The sequence below is a fragment of the Limulus polyphemus genome, unplaced genomic scaffold (genome assembly GCF_000517525.1).
Source record: "Limulus polyphemus unplaced genomic scaffold, Limulus_polyphemus-2.1.2 Scaffold1871, whole genome shotgun sequence".
NCBI lineage: Eukaryota > Metazoa > Arthropoda > Merostomata > Xiphosura > Limulidae > Limulus > Limulus polyphemus.
This window is the reverse complement of record NW_013667481.1, coordinates 237,409-243,387: the sequence shown is the minus strand read 5'-3', so window position 1 is coordinate 243,387 and position 5,979 is coordinate 237,409. Positions and strand designations below refer to the sequence as shown.

At 30.2% G+C, this 5,979-nt stretch overlaps 1 long non-coding RNA gene across 1 annotated transcript; it reads left to right on the top strand.

Annotated features, from left to right (window-relative positions):
* The first annotated feature begins 257 nt into the window (after positions 1-257).
* LOC106465213 lies at positions 258-3,738 on the top strand. Its single transcript, XR_001291189.2, has 4 exons — positions 258-386; positions 1,657-1,772; positions 2,361-2,442; positions 3,480-3,738. It is a non-coding gene; the product is annotated as an uncharacterized LOC106465213 (long non-coding RNA).
* The last annotated feature ends 2,241 nt before the right edge of the window (positions 3,739-5,979 follow it).

The following is a 5,979-nucleotide window of genomic DNA, read 5'->3' as shown; positions in this document are numbered from 1 at the left end:
ATAAAAATCAGTTGCATTGATGGTCTAAGGTCATCTAATAATATACTGAAGTTTATTTATAAAAATCAGTTGTTAGACCATCAATGCATTGATGGTCTAACAAGGTCATCTAATAATATACTGAATTTTTCATTACACTCTTACTTAACAATACATGTATAATTAGCATAATAAATACATAATATTATTAACAATGGCTATGATAATCATATTTGTAAATCAGAATATAATCATATTATTCATGATATTACAGTCTCTGTACAAAAGTCTCCTAGTTTCTGATAAGACGACTGTAGAGGAGGTGATACAGCTAGTCCTCCATTGCTACAATTCCAAAGAGAGGCCTAATTTATTCTCGCTGTATGAAGTGTCTGCAAGTGATCACTGTAAGCATCGTTTTAGTCTATTAAAACTGTCTAACCCAGAAGATTGTCATTTTTGTGTTCTACATAATACAGGGTATTAAGTGTGTTTTGGTGCAATGGGCAGCATAATTTTTATATTAAGTGTGTTTTGGTGCAATGGTCTGCATAATTTTTATATTAAGTGTGTTTTGGTGTAATGGTCTGCATAATTTTAATATTAAGTGTGTTTGGTGTAATGGGTGCATAATGTTTATATTAAGTATGTTTTAGTGTTATGAGCAGCATAATTTTTATATTAACTGTGTTTTGGTATAATGGTCTGCATAATTTTATATTAAGTGTGTTTTGGTGTAATGGTCTGCATAATTTTTATATCAAGTATATTTTGGTGTAATGGGCAGCATAATTTTTATATTAAGTGTGTTTTGGTGCAATGGGCAGCATAATTTTTCTCGTATTACATTTCGTCACTTGTATTAGTTTTGTATCAAAAGTTGTACCTAAAGCTGGTTTCCAATGTCAGTATTGTACAACTTCTAACAATATTCGTTACTTACTTTTACTTGTTTCAGAATAACCTATCAGTTTTGATCTAGTATTAACACTGTGTTAAACAAAGTGAAACTTTTAACCTATCAGTTTTATTCTAGTACTAACAATGTGTTAAACATAGTGAAACTTTTAACCTATCAGTTTTGTTCTAATACTAACAATTTGTTAAACAAAGGGAATACTAGAACAAAACTGATAGGTTAAAAGTTTCACTTTGTTTAACACATTGTTAATACTAGAACAAAACTGATAGGTTAAAAGTTTCACTTTGTCTAACACATTGTTAGTACTAGAACAAAACTGATAGGTTAAAAGTTTCCCTTTGTTTAACACATTGTTAGTACCAGAACAAAACTGATAGGTTAAAAGTTTCACTTTGTTTAACACATTGTTAGTACTAGAACAAAACTGATAAGTTAAAAGTTTCACTTTGTTTAACACGTTGTTAGTACCAGAACAAAACTGATAGGTTAAAAGTTTAACAATGTGTTAAACAAAGTGAAACTTTTAACCTATCAGTTTTGTTCTAGTACTAACATTGAGTTAAACAAAATGAAACTTTTAAGCTATCAGTTTTATTCTAGTACTAACAATGTGTTAAACAAAGTGAAACTTTTAAGCTATCATTTATGTTCGGTACTAACATTGAGTTAAGATCTAATTAACTTATTGTTATTAGCATTTAAAGTAGTCTAGTCTACATTCCTTTAATGGAGAACATTTCTTCTGCTATGTTCAGATGAAAGAAAACTCTATCCTCAGGAATATCCACTTGTCATCCAGAACAAATGGTCTGATCCAAAACAGTTCGCTTTCCACTTGAGGAGAAACATCGCAGGATATCGAAGACGAAAAGTAAGTGTACATTATAACCTTTAGTGTTGAGTAATTGCAGATACGTCAGTAGTCAAAATTATTCCCACATATTATTGATATCTTATGAGGAACATCAAATTTAAGAGAAGAAGAGAGATTATTTCAATATTATGCGTTAGAGTAATGCATAAAACGTATGTGAATGTATTTATTTATTTCACCAACTATGAGCAGTAACACGAAGTCACATCGAATATCATTATCAATTTTCCTTTTTTTCTATGTAATTTAAAATATATTGGTTCAATTTCAATATAAGACAACAAAGTACTATATTTTTTGCTCTCGATAAAATAATGAACGTTAGGTGGAGCTTCAGACTTGCAAGAACGCATATTACCCAAGGTTTGAGATAATATCGTATTTATGTAACCCTTAATTTAAATTCTGAGTTACAATATCGCCGACTGCTCTTCACTTGGTTTTTTAATATTGAATCGGATTACTTCATGTATGTTAAATTATCATAATCTTTCGTTACATAATTTATTGTTTTATACTGTTTGTTTATATTTATATAAACTTTTCTTTCACAAAGTCCTATTAGCTGCATTGTTTGCTTTTCAGGAAAACTTGGAAAAAAACTCATCTCGTTGTTTTAGACTCTTTGTATGATGTTTACAAGCACTTTCACTTAATAAGAAAATAAGTAAGCATTTTCGATATCTGTTTTTATAATTAGTATAGTAAGAAAATAGGTAAGCATTTTCGATATCTGTTTTTATAATTAGTATAGTAAGAAAATAGGTAAGCATTTTCGATATCTGTTTTTATAATTGGTATAGCAAGAAAATAGGTAAGCATTTTCGATATCTATTTTTATAATTAGTATAGTAAGAAAATAGGTAAGCACTCTATAAAATCAGTACAATTTTGATATATATATATATATCTTATTATCAACATTTTTTCAGAGAAGTCAACTCAAGCATTAAAAATATCCCTAGAAATGCCAACACTCTTTTCAACTACACTTGCGCGCCATCTATCCTGTAGCTTTCAGTCTATGTTAGTAATGTGATTCTCTGTACAATGTAAGTTTGGAAATTTCTTTGAAAAAATAGTTTTGTCAGCATAGTTTGAAGTAATCAGTAAATAGCGCTCCCAATGCTAAAAATTTGCATCCTTTCTAGCTGATACTGAAGATAACTGTCAAAATTTTGCCTTATTCAGAATCTGTCGATTTCACGGACTAGCGGCAGACTATTTAATAGACGCTTTAAAGAATATTTCTTCCCTATATTTTCTATAGACATTGTGACATCCTATGTACTGTATTACTGTTTCGACTTTCTAAGAATGTTTGTTTACAGCGCCATCTTTTGGTAACTAAAATATACAATTCATCCTCCTCGTCCTCTTTAACCATTGATATCAAAAATCATTCTTTTCTGGATCCTAGAAATAATAATAATACTTTTGCTTGTTTGTTTATTTTTCGCAGGCTTTTAGTTAGATTTGGGTATGTTTAGAAATAAGGTGTCTTAAAAATAATTTTCAAAATATTTTTATGTATTTACGAAATCTAAGGAACAAAATTTCTTGCCTGTATGGTGGCACTGATGTGCATTAATAAATATTAATTTCTTTTTAGTTTCTGAATATTACATTAATTTTTATGGTATAAAATGTTTTATTTTGAATTTCAAAACATGTACCATTGTTTGTTTCATCATCTTCTTCTAGCTTCTGTGGATAAGACTCACTCACATTTGTAGCAACACTATATTGAAGCCCAGTGGTCCTGATGATGTAAGCCATCGAAAGATTTACACTTCGTCTCAGAAGCCATCATACAATTATTACAATAATGCTTCTTATATTTGAGAAGCAGACATGATGGGACTAGTCAGCGATGGGAAGAGTCAGACTGATAGAAGAAGTTTAAATGAACTGGATGTAAAATAATGCACGTAGTTCCTAATTAACAGTATTTTTGCTTGTACCAGAAGTTGGTCCAAAATTATGTTACACTTGTTAACTTCCTAATCAGAGCAGAAAAACAAACAAACAAACAAACAAAAGAAAACAACGAAAGTTCGTATAAAACTTTTTAAGTTCTTAACTCTGTGAAAAATACTTGAAGAACACAAAACAAATTTTATTCCAAATATATCTTCAGACCCTTTAAAAGTATCATAAAAATGATCAATTTGCTCTCTGATGATCTACCTTGAAAATGAATTGCCACATTTGAGTCATGATCTTTTGAAACTTAACGATGTGGTATTTCACTGTAGTATGGTAAGTGTCACAAGAACAAACCCTGTTCACTCTCTTGATCTTTAGCATTATGGGTTTCAAGTCAAGGAATCTGAATGAAGAAATGCTAATATTTTTATTACTGAAATTGTTCATCTTGCCTAAGTGTATTGACCCATCACCATAAAATTAGGACATTTCTCCGACAGTGACAAAATTATCCAGTACTGCATTCTAGCAAAATAGTAGTAATTTTCCACTATTATGTACTAAAAACTGCAAAATTTAACCATGCTCATCCAGCAAGAGTTACAACGTTTAATCATGTTCAACCAACATTCACCAAGAGTTACAAAGTTTAACCATGCTCATCCAGCAAGAGTTACAAAGTTTAACCATGCTCATCCAGCAAGAGTTACAGAGTTTAATCTTGCTCAACCAACATACAACAAGAGTTACAATGTTTAACCATGCTCATACAGCTAGAGTTACAACGTTTAATCATGTTCAACCAACATTCACCAAGAGTTACAAAGTTTAACCATGCTCATCCAGCAAGAGTTACAGAGTTTAATCTTGCTCAACCAACATCCAACAAGAGTTACAATGTTTAACAATGCTTATCCAGCAAGAGTTACAACGTTTAATCATGTTCAACCAACATTCACCAAGAGTTACAAAGTTTAACCATGCTCATCCAACAAGAGTTACAGAGTTTAATCTTGCTCAACCAACATCCAACAAGAATTACAATGATCAACCAACATTCACCAAAGAGTTACAATTCCTAACCAACATTTACCAAGTGTTAAAAAATTGAATTAAGTCTAACCAATATCCAACAAGAGTGACGAAATTGAAAGATGTACAACTAACGTCTAACCAAAAATCAGATAAAGACCGATTTGGTACGATGAAATCTATAATAAAAGACGAGTAAATGTCTGTATCACACACAAAAAAAGGCAAACGTTAAATAGATGTTTTAACGTTTAGAATGTTTCGGGCTGGGACACCCTTCTTCTGGTGATTGTATATAAAAAAAGAAGTATACGTTTTCGATAACATCTACCAAAAGTTGCAAAGTTGAAAACACGTTTAATCAAAATGTATCATAAGTTACAAAGTTTAACCTTGTTCAACCAGTCAAGAGTTCCAAAGTTTAATCATTCATAAAATGATTCTTTACAAACTTTGAGGAAGTTTTACAAAATTCAGTTCAGAAATCTACTAAATTTGCAGAGATATGCAAAACTGTGTTTAAAATATACTGTTAAAAGTTATCTAAATATGATTGTAGAAGAAACAAATAAACAAGGAGATTCGTCGTAAATGTGGATATTGTGTTAACTCCGTATCGTACATGAAAATGGAGTTAAACTCTTAATATCCGCATACTATAAGCTGTAAACTTATCAATAATACTTGCCCAAATCAAATATAAAAAAAAACCGGTATTAAGGACGACGAACGTATTTGAAATTAAGTTCTAAACTTCAATTAAGCATACCCTTGCTAGAAAAAAAAAGATTAAGTTAGCGGAAACGCAAGAAACATGCCCAATTTCACTATTTTATCTTTAGTGGTATGTTTGGATGTATGGTGTAAATGATACTTATTTTATCCACACAAATTATTGAGAATTAAAGGTTTAGTAGTGTAATCTATAAAACTAATGTTGTACTGGTGACGTCAAATATTTCCCAAAGATTTCATGTTTGACTATAAATGCTAATTTATGTTGCAACAACTAAACAGTGTAAGAATTAATTGTTATAAAACTGTAGATATCACGTGAGATTGTAAATAAAAGCTGTAAAGTTAACTAAGTGTTTTAAGCAGTATACTATATTATATGCACGTGTAAATACTCTACATTATATACATTTCATCTCATTTTTTGTTGTTGTTAATATTTCTGTTCTCAAAATAAAGAAAGTAGTAGTTACGTGATGCTCGCAAGTTAATTTTGTTAATTTTGGTT